The sequence below is a fragment of the Poecilia reticulata genome, linkage group LG18 (genome assembly GCF_000633615.1).
Source record: "Poecilia reticulata strain Guanapo linkage group LG18, Guppy_female_1.0+MT, whole genome shotgun sequence".
NCBI lineage: Eukaryota > Metazoa > Chordata > Actinopteri > Cyprinodontiformes > Poeciliidae > Poecilia > Poecilia reticulata.
This window is the reverse complement of record NC_024348.1, coordinates 2,145,694-2,165,292: the sequence shown is the minus strand read 5'-3', so window position 1 is coordinate 2,165,292 and position 19,599 is coordinate 2,145,694. Positions and strand designations below refer to the sequence as shown.

Genomic DNA, 19,599 nt, shown 5'->3' with positions numbered 1-19,599 from the left:
ATAAGGGGATAATATTAGAACATGATGCAAATTTAAAAAAAAGCCAATTTCAAATGATATAGCCTCCTTAACACTGAGGGTCCACAGCTCTGTTAGGAGCCCAGAGGGTAGGATCTGGGTAATTACATCAAGCATAATAAAGTTGCGTTTGCATGTATCATACCTTGCCCAATGGTAAAACAAACAAACAAAAAAATCCTATTCTGAAAACTGCTCATTATCAATGAGCTGTAAAGCTCAAAAGCCTTTACAGATTTTTGAGCTGTAAAGGCTCAAAAATCTAAAAATGTATGTGTGTTTAAAAATATATGATGAAAGGTGAATTTTAGAGTAAGTTATGCATTTTGTGCATCCGACAGTTTCTTCAAGTAGAAAATGATACCAGAAGAAGACAAAGTAACTTTATATAACCATTACTTCTGAGTATATCTGGATTTGTGTTACTGATGATGAAATTTCAACAGTTCAAACCCTAAACTTGCATACATCACACTGAGGGCCATCAGCCATTGACAGATCTTGATATGGAAATCCAATGAGTATATGTGCCAAGCTCTGGTCCAAAGTGCCCAATGGAATGAAAGAAGAATTCTTCCACCAACTGTCCTGCGTTGCTCCTAAGTAAAAATCAATCCCATTATAATATAACCTATTATTACATGGATAGATTTACATCCCTTCACATGCTAGTACACTTTGAGAATGTCAACTGTCACTGCAACATGTGTTGAAAGACAAAACGGCACAGGAACTGTTGCATGTCTCCCCAAGAGAGCAAGATGGATCCTCTCAGTCAGGATTTTAGACATTTCTATTCATGCCACCTCTCTCCGTTGAACCTAATGGATTTTTCCCTGCAGTACGTCTTTATTGTCTAATGTACAATAATGCCTTGGATGTTTTATGAGCTCGACCTAGCGAGCAGACAGAGAAGAAAGTAACGGCGAGGCTGATTGATGGCTAGGTAGTTGATGGATATAACCATATGGAGGAGGCAAGTTGATGGGGGGAAATGGGGAAAATGCTGAGCCGTGGTGCAGAAAGCTACATTAGACGTCTAATGCTGTTCCGCAGACAGACATCTGGGCAATAATGTCTTGTACATGTGTTGTATCTTATTGTTGTGGATAATGATTTCTGTGAACACGCTGTACGTGGAACGATTTGGATGGAAAGGGTTCTTGGAATGAGAGAATTTTCGATCCCAAAAGAAATATGGAGGACTAGAATAGAATCACGCTGCTCATGGCGAGAGTCTGTTGGAGTAGCTCTGTTACTTTTGTTCAGAATCATCTTAGCTAAGGCATCACATGTCCAGAAAAAGATTCCCTTTCCTTTTGCATGCTACGCAGCTGGAAAGATTTTTGCTTTTTAAATTATTTTTGGACCGTTATGATGCGTAACCATGGTAACAAGGTAGGATTTTCTTTTTCTTTTTTTACAACTGAGAGAAGATTAGAAAGAGAGGGAGGAAAATCAACCCAACTTATCCATTGATCACATCTCTGACAACAATTTCTCTCTGCCCGGCTTTCTAATCATATGGTAAGTCAGAGATTCAATGCAAAAGCAAAAGAGGTGGATTAACAGCACTTGCTGCCACCACCAGGCCATGCTACCATGAAATACAACCTCTGGTGTTTGAATTTTGAGCTGTTAACGTGTCATGATTCTCATGTATGACAGTCATGAGGTTGTCATACAGAAACATTGACTTTAGTCTGAGGCTTTTTCAGTCTTGTTTCGGCATTTAATTTCCCTTTGAGATCATTTGCTCTTGTTAAAATATTACTTTTGGTAGATATTAGCTCATTACTTTAGAGCAACATTTAGCTTTATGCTTTCAATATTGGAGCAAGATCCAGAGAAACTCCTTTTAGCTTACAAATCTAGAACAAACTTAGAAAGTACCATATGCTCAACAACCCAGAACAACAATCAAACATGGAGAACCAACATTTTGCTTTTTATTGTACACATCTGGAGCTCAACCTGGAACAATTTAGTTTTATACTTACTGACAGAATCAAACAATGAGAACCAATTTTTAGTTTTATCAGAACAAGAATCCAGAGAAACCCCTACTGGTTTATAAATTATGAACTAATTATTCTTATTCCTAATAAACATGGGGAGCCAATATGTAGTTCTATGCTTTTACTTTTGTGTCTTTCCTTTGGCTTGCTGTTTTGTTTGTATTTCCTTCTAATTCATGTAAGGCACTTTGAACTGCCTTGCTGCTGAAAATGTGCTATATAAATAAAATGACCTTACCTTAGCTGGTCGCTACTTTCACGTGTTTGAAGATTGTTGAGAAAAGCACAAAGTAGGTTACATCAATCAGAGATGGGCCTGCAGCAGCCAATGCATTCTCTCTTCTGACACTAGTGGTTTTTATTGAACACTTTATAGACAGGAAACAAGATGGAGGAAAAGTCGGAAGACACATGGGCAGCTTACTCTGAACATGGAGTGTGTGTTCTACCAACTGAGCCACTCAACAAACTATGAATTTCATTAAGAGTGAAAAAGTAGTAGTAAAAATCTTTGATTTTTTAAAAATTGGTCAATTCACATTGGTTGTATCTATCTAAGAGTACAACGGGTTTAAAATGACACAGCATACCAACTACAGGTATGAGTTTGATGAGTTTGGCTTTTAAAAAATGCTTCAGATTTTGTTTAGATCCATTTTTTTCTACAGCAATGAGTTTGTTAGTGGCATGTAGCATGAAGGGATGGTTCAGCACTTTTCTTCAGAAAAAGAAATCTGTCCTTGTCTCCTTTCTGCTTTCAGTGCTTGGCTGCACTAAGCACCCATCTGCAGGTTCACATGCGGCAATTCAGAGATAGTCAACCAGGGATCAGGCCAACAGCCACAACCCGTCAGTCGTCTTTAAACTTCACACCTAAAAGGAACTAAAACCAGACTCTCATCAGGATTGTTCAAAGATGTTAATCTCACTTTGTTTCTTTGAAACCTCCTTGAAAAAAAGAAATCGTTTTTTTTTTCTCCCCACTCCCTGGAACCTGGAGCTCACCTGAGGAACGTGGTGTGAGACTAATAGATGAACGACTTGTCGTGATTATCCGGTCACAGCGTCACGGAGGACGGAATGAGAAACGCCTCCTCTGCAGCCATTTAGAAATCCTAAAGAGATGAAAGCGAGCTGAGAATCCTCTGGCAACACTGGCTGGAATGGTCGATAACTCTTCTCTGCGAATGAATCGGGGCAAAGGCCTTGCCTGCTGATGAGTTCTCACTCTGCCAGCTCTGTGGATGACATTTCATAGGAGACTTTGGGTGATAGCCCTCTTCTTAAGCCCAGTTCAGGTTCTGTCTCGTTTTCTCATTCTCCATAGAGTCAGTCCTCTCTTTTCTTCTGAAGTCCTCATCAGGAGGCTACGCATCCTTCACAGTCACTAGTCTTCAGCCCCCCAATCCTCTTAGCTCCAGGAAGCCGCTCTCCTTCTGACACGGTGCTGACGTCTGCAGCATGAAGCCCATCAGATGTGTGTGAGGAGGGGAGTGTGCCGTCTCTCCCAGCAGCTGGGTCTCCATTTTATAGGAGAGTGAGACAGAAATTTCCCAGTGTGGATTACAATAATAATGCAGCATTTTTCACCTACAATCGAGTTTTATAAAACTTATCAAACTTGAAACTGAGAAAACATTTTCGTTAACTGAAATAAATAAAAAACTGTAATAAATGGGGGGAAAAACCAACTTGTTGTAACAATATCTTGTGGTTATAAAACTAAGGTATACTGACATTAAATATAATGTCCTTAGTTTTTGTGTCTATGAATCTATTTGTTAACCTTTCAAACTGATGTGAAATGGATTTTTTTTCCAGCTCTCAGCAAATTATGCTAGACTGCAAAATGGCAACGACAAAAGCAGAAGTTTGGAGACAACATTGAGTCATTGAGTTGTTTAACAAGAATTTAATACATTTTTGAAAATGAGTTGAGTATTCATTGCCCAATAAATGCATACATAATCACAATACAATACGTTGTTCTTATTGAATCCTGCACCTAAAAATGAGCCAAAGTATAAAAAAAACAAAAACTTACTACCACAACTAATAAAAAGTAATCTAAAAGCAAACTATAACTAAAAAAAAAAAAATACCAAACACACTCTAAAAAGTAAAACTAACTGAATCAGAGTCACAATGAAATAAATCTAAACTACACTGGAAAAACCTAAAACTATTATAACCTTCTGCTGTGAGTGTCCAGTGATCAGGTTTTGACGTTTTCTTTCGTTTTCCAGCCCTGAACCCTGAAAAAACCAACTAGGTGTTCAGGGGTTCTTCCTCATATGAGTGGAACTGGTGGAATAAAGCACCAATTACAGCAATTATCACTGTTGATTCTTTGGCACTGTGTATCATTCACAAGATAAACGGACATCTGTGTTTGTATTGTTTTTTTTCTGCTTGCTTCTCTTTCTGTGAAAAGAAGATATTCTGTTGTGCAAACTGTGTTACTTCTTTGTCCTTATTTGTCTTAAAATATTGCTTTTCAGGCTTTTGGGGATCAGGGAGAAACGGGTTGAAGCCGCAAAATAAAGATAAAGAAACGGGAAGAGTCTCTGAGACAAAGAAAGAGGATAAGAGTTGCAAAACAAAGAAGAGCTTTGAATGTAACTTCTGTGAGGAAACAGAGGCATTGCCATGGGAATGCAACAGAAAGGATATAGAAAGAAGGTATCGGTGCAGGGGAAGTTGTCTCAGTTGTTCTCTAAAGTGTTTAAAGGTAAGAATCATCGCTTTCCTCCAGCTAAACAAACACTGGATTAAATTAGATATCACAAGGAAGGACTGAGACTGTGTGATTCCTGATTCTGATGAACATGCCTCATCTGTTAGTGAGCTCACGTTTGCTAATCTGCTAATAGGGGACCTAATTTTTTTGCTTAGCGCTATGCTAACTTTGAAGCGCACTTAGCTTCCTCTAAATTTATTTGTTCTCGGTAAGTTCTAAGGTGCTAACTTTGATGTCTGTCTTGAAGATTGTTGATTGATTAAGAATTCTTGAAGAACTTGGACGTTAATTTTACAGAGCAGTTCAGTTTCCTCTACTCACACGCTCTCTTTTGCTAACTTTATTTCAAACAAGAGACATACAGAATCAAAATAAAGCAGTAGAGAATAAGATATAAGCATAAATACTAATTCAAGGGGCATTATACAACATTTAAATAAAAAATGTAATTGGTGCTCGACAGTTGAAGTTTTTTAGAGATAACACTTTGGCATTAGCTTCTCAAAATATCCTGGTTAGATAACACTTTAGCATTTGTGTAGCTAATGTTTATGATCAATGCTTTAGAGTTAGCGCAACTAGCATTTTTGTTAGCTGTGCCAACTGCTGCCTGCTTTAGTTTTTTACTTTACATTGATTTGGTGCTACCTGCTGAGACGCTAGAAACATTTCTCACTTTTTAATTGAGTCTTGTTTGTGTTTGTTTATGCTCATCAGTAACGAAAGGCTTCAGGTCAAGCTGCACATGTTTTTTTTTCTATCACTGATTTACTTTATCCCTTTCATTTTTATGAATAAAAACATATTTAAAATTACCCTCGAGTGTTAGAAAGCTCTTGCCAAACCTTGATCTTTGAAAAACGTGTGTATGGAAAATCTTGGCTGGTTGTATTCATCCAGGTACAAGTGCAGCAGATCCATTGAAATATTCAAACTTTATCTTAAAAGTAGTCTCCTGTGTGGGTTTCCATTCTAGTGTGAATTGGACCTCGGTGTTCGAGCCTATGCGTCATTAGAACGGCTCCACATACACGTTACAATAAAGTATTTCACCCTCACTGTACTGCATTCATTCAGACTCAATTGTTCAAATCTTTTATAACTTAGCTTTTTTTCTTTCTTTTTCCTTCTTTTCCGAATGTATTTGTTGAGTCATATTATACTGCAGAGCCAAAAAGATTCATTTAAAATGCCAAGACTTTTCCATTGGAAAATATAACCCAGGTACGATAAAGCTGTATGAACTATGTGTAGTTTACATGATGAGGCGCTTTGTTCAGTGATGCTCAGCTTAGAAATCCAGCCTTGGTTTAATAAGAACTGATCATGTAGTTTTAATAGCACTTTTCTCTCCCATTAAGAAGCAGAAGAATGTGTGAATGGAAGCTGTTTTGTTCTAAATTTCACAGAAATAAGCTGATGAGATTCTGGCAGAGACAAGCAAATGATACACTGAAAATGTAAACTAGCACAGACTATTGACTAGTAAATATAATGCAGTCATAAATTACTTTTAGCACTTTATTTGGACAGTTAACATGTTTTTTGTGAAGTGTTTACTTTAGACTGTGACAAGCGATTCACGTAGTGATCCATGAACACGGGCTTCCATTAGTACATGGGAAATGTAGCATAACTTCTAGTTATCTCAATTTAGGATTATACTATTATTGTCTGAATGTGTACTGTATCCTTCTTAGAAAATCTTTAGCTCTTAATAGTGATGACGCTAAAAATGTCTGAGCCCCTGTTCACACAACATTTCCAAAAATGCTTCCCGGAATAAAATGTGGAAGTGAAAGCTCAAATAGCCCTGGAAATGTAGTGTGCATGCCAGGCCTGTAGGAGGCGATGTATCTTGGTGAACTTTCTGATCCAAAGGCGTGTTTTTGTAACCATTCGCTTGTACAGAGGTGCGCATATAATCATGGACATGAAGCATAAGTGGCATAAGTGTAGCCACAGTTTAGCATGCTAACTTTAACAGAACTGACCACAGCAAATTATCTAAAGAGGTGCAGCAACAAACACTGAACACTGAGGTTTGCCATTGTTGTTGTGTTTTGTACAGGCGAAAACTGAGCCCAGATCCTCAAATGCTAAAAGACGTGAGTGACGCATTATTTTCAAGCGTTTTTGGTTTGCGTTTACACTGGTATGATTAGCGTTGTGTTTCTAAAACGTTTCACTCTGGAGTACGTTGTCAAGCCTTTGGGTTTTAGTCGAGCCAAAGAACTGTTGCCATGTAAACAAGAAGCAACAAAACGTTTGCGTTTTACTGTCCGGACATTATTGTGTAAACAGAGCCTAATTCTCAATGAGTTCCACCCATGAGGAAATGTGGTTGTATACATTTTATAGAAAAAATCTTTCCCTGTAACTGGAATGTTGCCAATATCATAATGTCTTTTTATAAACAGAAAGCCCGCACTATTAGTGCAATGTGTGGCCCTCTGGTAGCCTGGAGACCCTGAGAGCACTTGCTTTGTTACAAGAATGGTAAAAAAAAAAAAGATGTGCTAGTGAAGCCTCAATGGAAATACAATGAAATTGAATTAAGTAGTTTTCATTAACTGTGATAAAATGTTTGTTGACTGTAGATGTTTAAAGTCTGCTCTTTTCTTTTCCCGGCAGAAGCATCAGCATCCAGGAAAATGAAATCTTTCATTCAAAATAAGGTTAATTGGAAGATGTCCCCCAAATAAAACTCCTGGTGCAACCTTGGTCTGGCTCTGATGAGCAGAATGCTTTGTTGTACCTTTCCGAGCAAACTCGAATGCCAATTTTAAATAAACTTTTTTTTTCTTGTAAACATACTCAAATCAACTTTTTTTGTGCTGCCATTGAGAACAGCTGTCAACATAAAACAAATCTAAAAAATACTCACAAAGCTGCCCTTATCTCGCCGCTATGTGCTTTTTCTTATCAGTACATTTTTCGTCACGGTGAGGCTAGATACACTGACGAGCCTGTTCATATAGAATTTACAGTTATTGGTCTTTTTGTCAATGTTTTACAGGGGGAAAAAAAAGCTCAATATTTTTAATAAATGGCTTGATTCAGTGTTCCCTGGGCTTCTAATGGTTTGGGGCGTGTGGTGTGGGCGATTTATTTCTGTCCTGTGTACATGTGTTTGCAGCCTAATAACGCAGTTAAAAGCAATTCTTGCTTTGAGGCTTCTCATACCTGTACAGCCATTTGGATGATTCTGATTTAGTCAAACATGGCAACTATCAATAGAAAGCATTCAATGTGATGTAGGCATTTTGTACTCAAAAGAAAGAAAAAGTTGTTTATTGTGGGGTTGTTTTCTTTTTTTGGAAAACAGCTTTGATTTACGCAGTTCATATGAACACATTTACATGCAAGTCCATTTCCATCTTAGCTTCACACCATTGTTAGCTACTGCGTGGACGTGTGCGTGTGGTCTCCGTGGTAGTGCTACTTTGCTCTGGGACCGCTCATTCTCGAGCTATGCTTAAAGCATTTGGCATTCCGTGTGGAAGATGGATATGGATACGTTTCACAAAGGCGCCAAATGAGACTGAGGTGAAGAGTGGCAGAGGGAAATAGGGAATTTGATACGAGGACAGATTGGACGTGCCACCTCAAGAAGATTATTAATAGCAGAATGCATCTGGATATAATACAAGAGGTCGATAAACGGAATGTCACGTGAAATGTTAGATTTCCTACAGAAGAGACATGTTTGGTGTTGTAGGATCTGTCTATCGTCTTATCTCCAGCGATTACAAGGCGAGAGGCGGGGTACAACGTGGACAGGTTGCCAGTGCATGACAGACACCAACGTACATGCACACTCATACCTAAAGACAAGTTAGAGAGACCAATTAACACAACTGTCATGTTTTGGGAACTTTTGCATCAGTCCAGCCTCAAGAACTAATTCAGTTCACATGAGATAAAGATCATAGTTCAGCACTCAGACATCCTGAACTATCAAAATAAACTGGCTGTCCTGTTGTTTTTTTTTGGGGGGGGGGAGGTGGGGTGGTTATTGTAATGAAATCATGACCTCAGTCATTAATTACCACATTAATCTTATGATCACATAGATGTTGCGTGTTTAGTTATGTCCTGTTTCACTGGGTTCCATAAACCATATTCTGATTTGGCTGAATTTCCAATAAATTTGATTTTTTTTCTTGAATATGAGAGCACAAAAATATGTTCCAAAAACGGTTCCAAAAGAACTCTGGATGTGTTTAATCCATAAGAACTAAATGGAGTTCACTCCCATATTAGTCTTTCAGTTAATCCTCAAATTAAAATCTGTGTGTGGGGAGGTGCATGAACATTCCCCAGCTGAATGGATACAGAAGTGAAGTTATAATATTTGGACATAAAAAGGAACAACTGCTTTTACAAACGGAAACTGGTGATCAGGCCTGAACTCGGGGTGATGGACTCAGACCTGAATCTTCAGACACATAAAGGCAGTTTGAAAATCAGCCTTCTATCACCCGAAGAACAAAGAGTAATACTTTGTTGTATCAACCTTCCAGACCAGTCAGGTCTTCTGGTTCTGCTCTGCTTCCTGAGATCCAGAACCAAACATGGAGTTCAACATTCAGCTTCTATGCACCACAAATCTGGAACAACTGCAAAACAGCCAAAAAACTGAACTCATTTAAATTGATCAACATTTGATGTGTATTTGACAAAATGTAATGCCCATTGCTTGTTTCACAATTGGTGACTGTAGCATGTTTTTATGATGTAAAGCACTTTGAACTGCCTTGTTGCTGAAACATGAAATATTCAGCTATCCGAAGGTCAGAGAAAAAAGTCGGAAGTGACAGAATGTGTTCCGGTGAAGCTTTGTTCTTCTTCTCATCTCTGTGTTTACCATCAACCCCATAGCCGGCTACACGCCCTGCCCGCAGCAGGTTCAGTACAGGGTGCACTAACAACTCTACGTGATCTTTTAGGTTTTAATGGCTTGCCTTTAAGGGCTTATTCCTCAACTCCATTCTAGATAAAACCACTTTTTGTTCTAAAAGTTTCTCACTTCACAGAAGATTACAAAGCAGCACAGCTGAGGAGAGCTGCACTCAGTATAACTTGTTAAAAAAAAAATACAATTTCAGAGCTGATTCTATTCGTGAACACAATCAAAATTCATTGATTGCAACACATGTTGCAAAGCTTCAACATGTGTTGAAGCTTTGCAACGGCAGAGATCGGCATGCTGATTAGTGTCATAGGCTTTACTATTCCTGTCGGATAGCTTCGATATTCTTGTAAAGACTATGATGATCACTGGGCAGCGAGTGTTAGTTTGTTGCTGGTTAGTCTGACATTTTCTGCACGTAGTAAAGCTCACCTCCATAGTTCACGCCACGCTTCCCAGTTAAAGCAAGCAGTGTCCAAAGAGTAAACTGTTACTCTGACATCAATCATTTCAGTCGATTGTATTATTTAATGTGCCCTCAGGCTGAAAGACAGACAAAAAATAATCAGTAAATAAAATAAAAAGTTAATTACAAACAGAAGGCATTACAATGGTATGGATCTATGAGTGACAGGCAACCACAGTATGGTTATTCTCTATGCTCAGAAGCAGCTAATTAGCCGTTAGACCTTGCTCTATCATTATCAATGAACGCTTTTATCAATACAATCAAGGACCCTCAGGTCAATATTATTCAGTGTTAGTTTAAGTATAATGGCCTGTAAATGATGAATGAATGAATTTGTGTGATGGTACCTGCTTGTAGGAATTCAATCTATGTGAAGTGGAGCTGACAGTTTATTCCACTTGATCTTTCCGTCCCCAGTGCGCCCTGAATGCTTTTCACCGCTTGTTCTCGTTTTGATAAGCGGTGACTGCGTCGGCATCGAGTTCTTCCTTCTGTTTGTTTTACAGCAGACACTTGGCTAAATATCTAGACCGCAGGGCTGACGACATAAATAAATATGGATACATTCTCACACCGATGAACCCTGCCAAGACTGTGTGGCCTTTACTTGTTTCACTTCTATACTTTTCTGGAAATGAGATTTAAGAGCTTTATAACTTTTTTTTTTGTTTATCTTACAGTAAACCACATTCAGCTAAAAATGTTTGTGTCTTTTGTTTTCACAAACAGAATAAAGTTTTAATCAGTCATAAATATTTTTTTTTCAAATCTGTAATACTTGCATAATCTTGCTTAGGTTTGAGTAGTGTGTATGTTTTCACAAGATGATTGAGTGTTTTAAGACTCTTGGTTTGAGCTGCAAGTAATTTAGTATTTAATCTGGAGTGTGGGCTTATTAATAACTATGAAAGAGCCATTTATTGTGAATTTGTTTAACTGCCAGAGCAAGAAAATAATAAATCAGGAGCAGGATCTCATTAAAATAAGAAAAATGTTCTCGTTTTAACGAAATATAAAACCCGTTATGGCAATATTTATATTGCTTTCGAACCAAAGAATGTTCCTTTTTTTTAAAGGCTTAAACATTAAACAACACCACCACTTTAGGCTGTTCATAAGAAATTGAGAGAGACAATTACGAGTCAAACTCTTCATGCTTTTTAAAAAAAAGTATCTGTCAGACGAACATATTTTAACACACTATGGAGATAAATCGCTCCTAAATTTGTTTCCTCGCTTCAACAGTTGAACTTTTATGTACTTTAAAACGTACTGTGGTACGTAATGCTACGGAAACCAACTTAGCATTGTTAGCAGCAAATGTTTTTATTTCACTTTGCATCCAAAATGCTACCATATAATTGATTTAAACATAGCAAAAATTTCAATAATTGTTAGTCTCCATTACTCAGTAACTACTTCCTTTCTTTCGTCAAAGGAAGTGTTTTAAACACGGATATAGGGTGTAAATATTAAAGCAGTTACTGTACCGGTCTTCATATCCGGATGCTACAATAATATGTATCACAAAGTCATAATCACATATTGACACAAACTGGATGTAGACCTCACTTTATTGTCAGGATTGTATTGTTATTGTAAGACCTCATGTTATGGCACCTTATTTCAGCCATAATGTATATTGAACTACACTTTCGATAAAACACTGTCCTTTTAGCAGGACAATCGATACAGAGAGAGCGCTATTAAAAAAAAACATGCTTGACCTTTAGCTCACCTTAGATTTTGTATTTCCTTTGGATGGGAAGATCTATGCTCTTCCCATCTCTGCTATTGTTGTCGTTCTGTGGTGAGCCACTGTAGGATTACCTTCCATCACCGTTTCCCGCTGCCACATGTTCCACTTTTCAGCTCCACTGCTTAAGATTTAGGTTTTTTGTATTCAGTCCTCATATGTTTGTTCCCTCAACTCTTCTGTGGCTTCATTTTTAAGCCTAACCATGTGTATCTGCTTTGTGATTCAATGACGTTTTAAAATCGACTGCCGTGGCTAAACCGTTTTTTGTTTTTGCCTTTTAGGGCATCTTACAGAGTTCTGTACATACTTTGATCACGATTTTGGGCGAAAAATTCTGTGGCATGATCATCTATATATAGTACACATACAGGCTTCTGCAACCAAAACAACACAAAACTTACTCGAATACCTACGATGCAGTATTAGGGCCATGATAAGAAAAAAAACAAAAAAATATTACAAGAATAAAGTTTCAGTATTCAAGAATAAAGTTATATTACAACTTTATATAATTTCTATGTGACTTCACTCTCGAAATAGACATTTTTGACATTTTCATATTTTGATTATTTTTAAAGTAATTGTTTTAATCTTGTAATTTTGTGACCATTCTCGTTATTTTGAGTGTATTTTCTTATTACTTGTAATGTGACTATTTTTTATAATATTACTTTATTTTGGAAGTATAATGACTATTCTTATTTTTACTTTATTCTCGAAATGACTTCTATTTCATAATTTTATGACTATTTTTTTTGCCCTGTAAAATTGTGACTTTTGACTTTATTCTGGTAATCAAGTGCCACAAAGTAAACAACTGATTTTTACCAACGGTAAATTTCGTGTGTCTAAGCAGATAAGTATTTCAAAAGAGCTCGTTTTATAAATAACGATTAATTTGGTATTAAGAAATAAGCATTTTGTTATGGTAACAAACTGCCATGAAGTATAAGTCCGATTTTACCTTTTGCGTAAAAATCTGGTGGCGAATATATATAGTATCATATTTCAAAAGAGTAGAAGAAAAAAAAACTGTATTTTTTCTGAAAAATTCACAATTCTTGTTAAGTACTAAGTAGTGTAATATAAAATAAATCTTATGTTTTTTGAACAATAACAATAATTGTTGTTAATCTGTTTCTAAGAGATGAGAGTGTTTTCTGGTAACAAAGTGCCATGAAATAAACATCTGATTGTTACTTTTGATAAATTTACCAATTGTAAATTTCTTATGTCTAAGTAGATGAGCAGTATTGAGTAGATAAGCAGTATTTCAAAAGCGCTTATGTTTAATAAGCAATATTATTTGTTATTAATTTAGTGTTAAGATGTAAGCATTATTTTCTGGTAACGAGCTGCCATGAAATATAAGTCAGAGTTTTATTTTTGCGTAAAACAGTGACAAAAATTAAGCAAATAAAAATTCACTTTTCTGAAAAATTTATCAACAGCACAATTCTTGTTAAGAAGATAAGCCGTATTTCAAAAGAGCAGAAGAAATCTTATGATTTTTGACCAATAAGAGACTTTCTACAATCTGCCAGAGTTCTACATTTTCTTTCTCCAGCTTTTCACGCATCTTGTCATCAGAAGGTTTTTCATCCAAAATGCTGGGAAGCTCATCAGGCTTGCCAGCATGAGCTTGGCAAGCCTGTTGGTCACTGCTGTCTTCGGCCATTTTTTTAATTCATTAAATCGTACCTTTGAAGTGCCTGAATGAAATAAACTGTACTTATCCGTACCTGTGTTGCTGGAAAGTCCAAGATATTAAATCCAGTATTGTTCTTGGGTCTCAATGCAGTCTAACATTCAGAACAAATGAGTTGCTCTGTTGAAGTTGGGATTAAAGTGAGATCACAATCATGAGTCGTTTGTGTGTGTGTGGGTATGCATGTGCCTGTGTATCAGAGGTCGCGTTAACGGAATATTTTCCGTATTTGACCGTTTTTGTTGTGTTTTTTTTAAACGACGGGAAAATTTAGAGCCCATCCGTCATTTGACAGGTTATAATTAACACCATCGCACCAGTCACATGTCTGCCCATGTGACTGGTGCACATGGGCAGACATTATAGACTTTACGCAAAGAGTTAATTGCAGAGGCAACTAAAATCAATCAATAAAAAAATCCTTTGTGAATAACATCTCATGGACACTGAACTAAGTGCATCTTTTTGGCCGGGACCTGACAGAGTGTTGAAGAGTTATGGACCAGACGTTTTGGAGCGTCTGATTCAGAAGCGCATTTCAAACCTTTGGTTGAAAATGGTGCCTATAATTCCAGTCTCCACTACATACGGAACAGAGAAAACTAAAGAGAATGCAATGCTGTGTTAATCCATTTATAGTCTAAACAGAGCAGCTGGCAGTTTATCTTGAGGAAATAAATAAAGGTGCAGGAGTTAATTAGGCTGTAACATGCGTTGTCTGCTGCACAACCAATGCGGACGCGACGCCGCTGCAAAAAATGTAACTAAACTCACCCTGCAGTCTTAACAAAGGAGCTGGAAGACGCTACCCTCCAACGTCCAGAAGGAGAGCGGCTTTCAGGAGAAGCACGGCAGACGTAACATCTGTCCGTTTCGGGGAAGCGAAACCACGCAAAACAAAAAATCCTCATAAAAGCGCATGTTCATACCGCATACAGGATAAAAAAACTTGCAGAGTTCAATCGATCGGTTTGGTCCAGACAGATCCAACTGACCGATGAACTAGAGTAGATTTTTCTGCAGATGCGACCAGGAGGAATTTGTGAAGCTGTGCGTTCAGACCCCAGCAGGTGAAGTGCTGGTATGAAGTGAAGTCGTTTAATTTAATTTATTATAAGTTATTGGGGCCACTGTCAGTGGACCTTCACTACGGAGAAAAAGTTAGATGCGTTCATCTCTTTTTTGTGTGATGGGATCTGGATTCATGGTTCAACTGGGTGAATATTAACTAAAATGCATAGAAATTGAGGCTAAGTAACCTATGCTAATATGATTATAATTTGATGGGTAAAAATAGCATATGACCGATTTTATTTATTTATTTTTTCTTTAATGCTGTCTGTCAAATGACGGATAACTAAACAGTCTAACATGACCTGTGGTTCCAACCGATGGACACGCTTTGGCAGGCCCTGTTTAAATTTCTTCAGAAATGTTCTAGTTTCAGCTATTCTCTTATGACTTTATTCGCGTAATATTATAACATTATACTCTGTGCAAAAGCTGTTTTGGAATGATCAAAATGTCACTCTCCTCAGCATGATGGATGCTTGAGATTTTTCCAAAGGTTATAAACTGTAAACTATTTTCTGATTGATTCAGCTGTTAATTACTTGACTACCTTGATGCATTCTTAGAATTTGTATTTTGCTCTGAACTTTGATGCTCAGATGGCCTTGAGCATGCATGTGTGTGTAGCGACTTTTATTGAAAGTTTAAATTAAAACGCATCGGTGTAAAAGTTTTTTTATTTATTTTTGTACGTTAGAGAAAGGCAAAAATAGATGACCTGAGATTTCTCCTCACCTGTAGATAATATTTAACTTTGGCCTGTACTCAGATCAATCTTATACAAAACCAGATACCACACGGATTGAAGAAGAAACCTGACGACTCTTTGTTTATTTCTGTAAGGAATACAGAAAAAAAGATTAGGCAACAGTTCTAGATTTCATCCATTGGCTAAGGAGTGGCCCCAAGGCACTCTGTATGCTGAAAGTATCAGAATATCTGATAGGAATCTTAGTTTGCCCTTTTATCGTCCATCAATCTTGGGCTGATATTTAACCTGCCCTATCCTCTGCTGCATCGTCCGCCCTCTCCTCTTTCCTCTCCTCTCTCTTCCAAATGGCTGCCTGTTGTCAGACTATGCCGCCTGCCCATTCAGCCATGTTGGCGAGCACCTGCTGGGGCAGGAAATGAAGAAGGGATGGGAGCGACAGAGGAAAAGTATTAGTGCAGGCCCCACTGTGGGTTGGGCGCATCGGGTCAGGATGGGTTTAGTGTCGCTGTGACATGGAGTGGACCTGCAGATGTTGTTACAGGCCAGATTGGTTTTGACAGCCAGGGTCTCCCGGATCCCAGCTGGGCATGCTGGATGATTACACAGGCATAGATTGAATGTTTTTTTTTTTTTTTTTAACATTTCATTTGTGCATATGACTCGGATTGCATCGGTAAGGGGCGCCCTTCGCCACCCCACCCCGTCTATCTCCTTTTTGCTCTTGTTTCGCTTTAATGCTCCAATAAACATTTTTGCCAGATCCTGTTTAACTTCTCCGTGTGACACGTTCAGATTTTCTCCACTGGGGCGCGGCTCCTCTGGAGCTGTTTATGTGAGCTTTGGCTTCCTCCCTTTTCCCAGTCAAAACTAACGTTGGCTTCATTCCAGTTTAATAAAATTTTATTAAAAAAAAAAAAAACTGCAGCGCACAAAAGCCGTCGCATGAATTATTTTAAAATCATTATTCAGCAGCCTATTATGCAAATACGGTCACCGTCTTCTTTTTCTGTATGGAAATGACCAAAATACTGCTAGCTGAATACTTACCTTAAAAGGAAAAAAAGATTTTAAAAAATCTGCTGCTTTGGGGAGGAAATAAAAAAAGAAGCATTTACATGATCCCTTCAGCCCACTGGAAGCTCATCTCTGCCCAACCTAATTTAAATGACTTCACGAGCTAAAATATCTCCACAGCTCATTAGCATTTTGCATCTCGCTCCCTCTGTTGCTGCCGAGTTCTTCATCCTGCCCTCATCTTTTTAATTAACCCTGAATGAAGAGAGGTGGTGAACTCTGAGTCCGACTCAACCTCTGAAACCCTGCACTCTGACACACACTGTCCCTCCTTCTTTATATTCCTGCCCAGTCCCTCTGCATTGTTTCCCTCCCTCTGGACCTGCTTTCCCCCAAACACTCCACTAAAATGGAGGTCAATGTGAGCAAAAGACCGGGAAAAAAAAGAAAGAAAAAAGAAAAGTCAATGCCCAAACGGATTAACGCACTTTAACACAAGTTTAACACAGGCAGTAGGTGCCATCATAGTATCCAAGGATGTAACATGTCATTCTCGTGTGGCCTTTTTGAGCAAGAGAAGGAGTAAATGCTTCATTTGATAGTTTGGCAAATAATGTCTGACAAAAATAAAGTTTGGTTTGGTTCTTTTTATGTATTCCTCCGTTTCTAGAAGAATACCTTCTTGATTGGATACTGTAGAGGTGTGTGTGTTGTGCCTCTAGTGGTTTTCTTCAAGTATATAAGTGCAGCAAAAAAAATAAATCACATTTCTGAAATGTTTGATTCAGGAAGAGAAGTAGAGTTAGGGGTTGCTGTCAGGGGAGCTTAACTTTCAGTCAAGCAAATAAATGAAATGTTGGCTCTCTGAGGAGAATGTTGAAGGAATCCACTGTCCGACACGTTTCTACTGTGTGACCCGGCCAATATGATGTCGCTTTCAGATATCAGCTTTTCAGTACCAACTCAATCTTTAGGTTTGTCTCATTTATTTACCGGTTTTCTGAAGTTGACCGAACTGCCTCGATGGTCACACGGATAAAAGAATGTTTTAGTCACATAACGACCACCAGGGTCATTGGATTTTTGTAGGATTTTATGTGAAAGATGGACACCAAAGCAGCGCACAGTTGCAAAATAAATGGAAAAAATGCAGTTTTGTTTGCTGCTATGACATATTGGCTCAAGAGCCAACATGTTACAGTCATACTCTATGCTGCAGTAACAAGAAATGCTTTCATCCTTTATGTGAGCTCATCACCAGATCAATCCAGCTGTTCCTTGAAGGCATCAGAGAAAATCAGTGAACAATCAGAATCATGAAGACCAAGGAACATACCAGACAAAGCCTAGCCTCAAGAACCATCTTATGTTACTGTTAGCCCTTAATGCATCTGTTCATCAAATGTGATGTTAAATCTTATCCATACATTGAGGAAAAGAAAGTATGTATTTCGTATCAACATAGTCTTATCACATAAAGTTCAACCACAGAAAACTGTAACTGTCTGTTTTAAGGATAGAGGAAGACAAAGCAATAAAGAACTGAGCTTCAGCATACCATGCATTACCATATAATGCAAAACAAAATATTTGATGATGAAAATGACGGTGCATATATATTTGTTGGCTAATATTACCACTGGATTTAATTTTGACCAATTGTCAGCGCCAGGTTGATGAGGTGGACCGTATTAACGCCATGAAGCAAGACCGCGATGGTAAATGAATGGATTTATTCTCTTTTTTTGTCGCACTCTTATTCCAAATTCATTTTAAAGCAACTCATATTTTTTGCAACTCTCTATGCTAAATAGTAAATTGCTCTTTACATGTAAAGCCATGACAAACAACAGCAAATGAAGAAAGTGCTCAACAAATCCATTTCTTACATTCAGCAGCTCGAGTCACTTCCAGCGCTTTATTGCCGGAATATTGGATTTGCTAGAATGCACGGCAGACTAATAACATACATTATAATGGAGTATACCCATGATATTTCTGTTCATTTGTTTGTGCTTTCGTCGGGTTGAAACTCACCATCCCACGGCCCCATGCTCCACACATAAGTTATTACCCAAGGCAGATGCAGTCAATTTAGTCTTGTTGTTCTCATCTCTGCACATGCTGAGTCACACGCACACGTCTGGGCTTAGAAATCAAAGTTTACCAACTTAAGTCTAGTATTTCATGTAGCAGGATCAGATGTAGATTGTATATTTTATTTGTGTTTTTCCAAAAAATAGATCCATATTGCAACCCTTGTCTAAAGGCCATTAACTGCTTTGGTTAATAGCCAAACCTATTAACAGAAGTTTGACTTCTGTGCACATGCTAATTCTTATTAGCAATACCATTTTCAATACATAACCTGAACATGCTAAATATTAGCATGCTCAACCAACGTGCTAATGAAAGGAGAACATAAGCTGCTGCAATTACTTCTTATTGTTTAATAACGAGAAGTCAAAGTTTCCTCGCTGTTGTTCAACAATAAGAAGTAATTATTAATTGTTATAACACGTTGCTACTTGTAATAACTAACAACTGTTTTATGTAACAAGTAACTCACTGGATCACTCACAATTTGTAATAGTTGTAACAACCAACAGTCTCGTAAGAAGTAACACTACATGTTTTTTGTTTTTTATTCCTAGTAACTTCTGTTATTTTTTGTCAAATTACTTGACAACAATGAGTTTTTACTTGATAGTTGTGCTTAAGGTTTTTTTTGTTTGTTTTTTTTACTGCAGGGAACAAAAAAACAAGTTTGACAAATGTTTACCTTTTTTGTGTATTCACATTTTGTGCATGTCCTTCTCCAGGCTTTGCTTCTTGACTTGGTGTCAGGCGCACTTCTAAGACGTTGCTAAAGTGTTATCGCCTGTTCTCAAAAATTGTGTGTTTTAGCCTTTTCGGATTCAAACTCTGGGGGGAAACTCAACTCACAGAATAAGGCCTAGAAACAGGGTTTTCTGACATTGTACTGGTGACGTATAGAGATGGAATTTATCTTTAGAATATCATTGTTGTCATTTGAACAATATGTTGACAGTTTCAAAACAAATGTATAGTTTATCCTGTCAAAAGAAACTAAAAAACCCAAGGTAGTTCTATATAAGGCAAATTGTTTAGTGACAACCTAATTAGTTTATTTTCTGCAAACGATTAAAATTTT

The 19,599-nt window shown here is 37.6% G+C and overlaps 1 long non-coding RNA gene across 1 annotated transcript; it reads left to right on the top strand.

The window, feature by feature from the left end:
- The first annotated feature begins 1,402 nt into the window (after positions 1 to 1,402).
- LOC103480180 (uncharacterized) lies at positions 1,403 to 7,592 on the top strand. The gene is made up of 3 exons (XR_536058.2): positions 1,403 to 1,545; positions 4,538 to 4,767; positions 7,411 to 7,592. It is a non-coding gene; the product is annotated as an uncharacterized LOC103480180 (long non-coding RNA).
- The last annotated feature ends 12,007 nt before the right edge of the window (positions 7,593 to 19,599 follow it).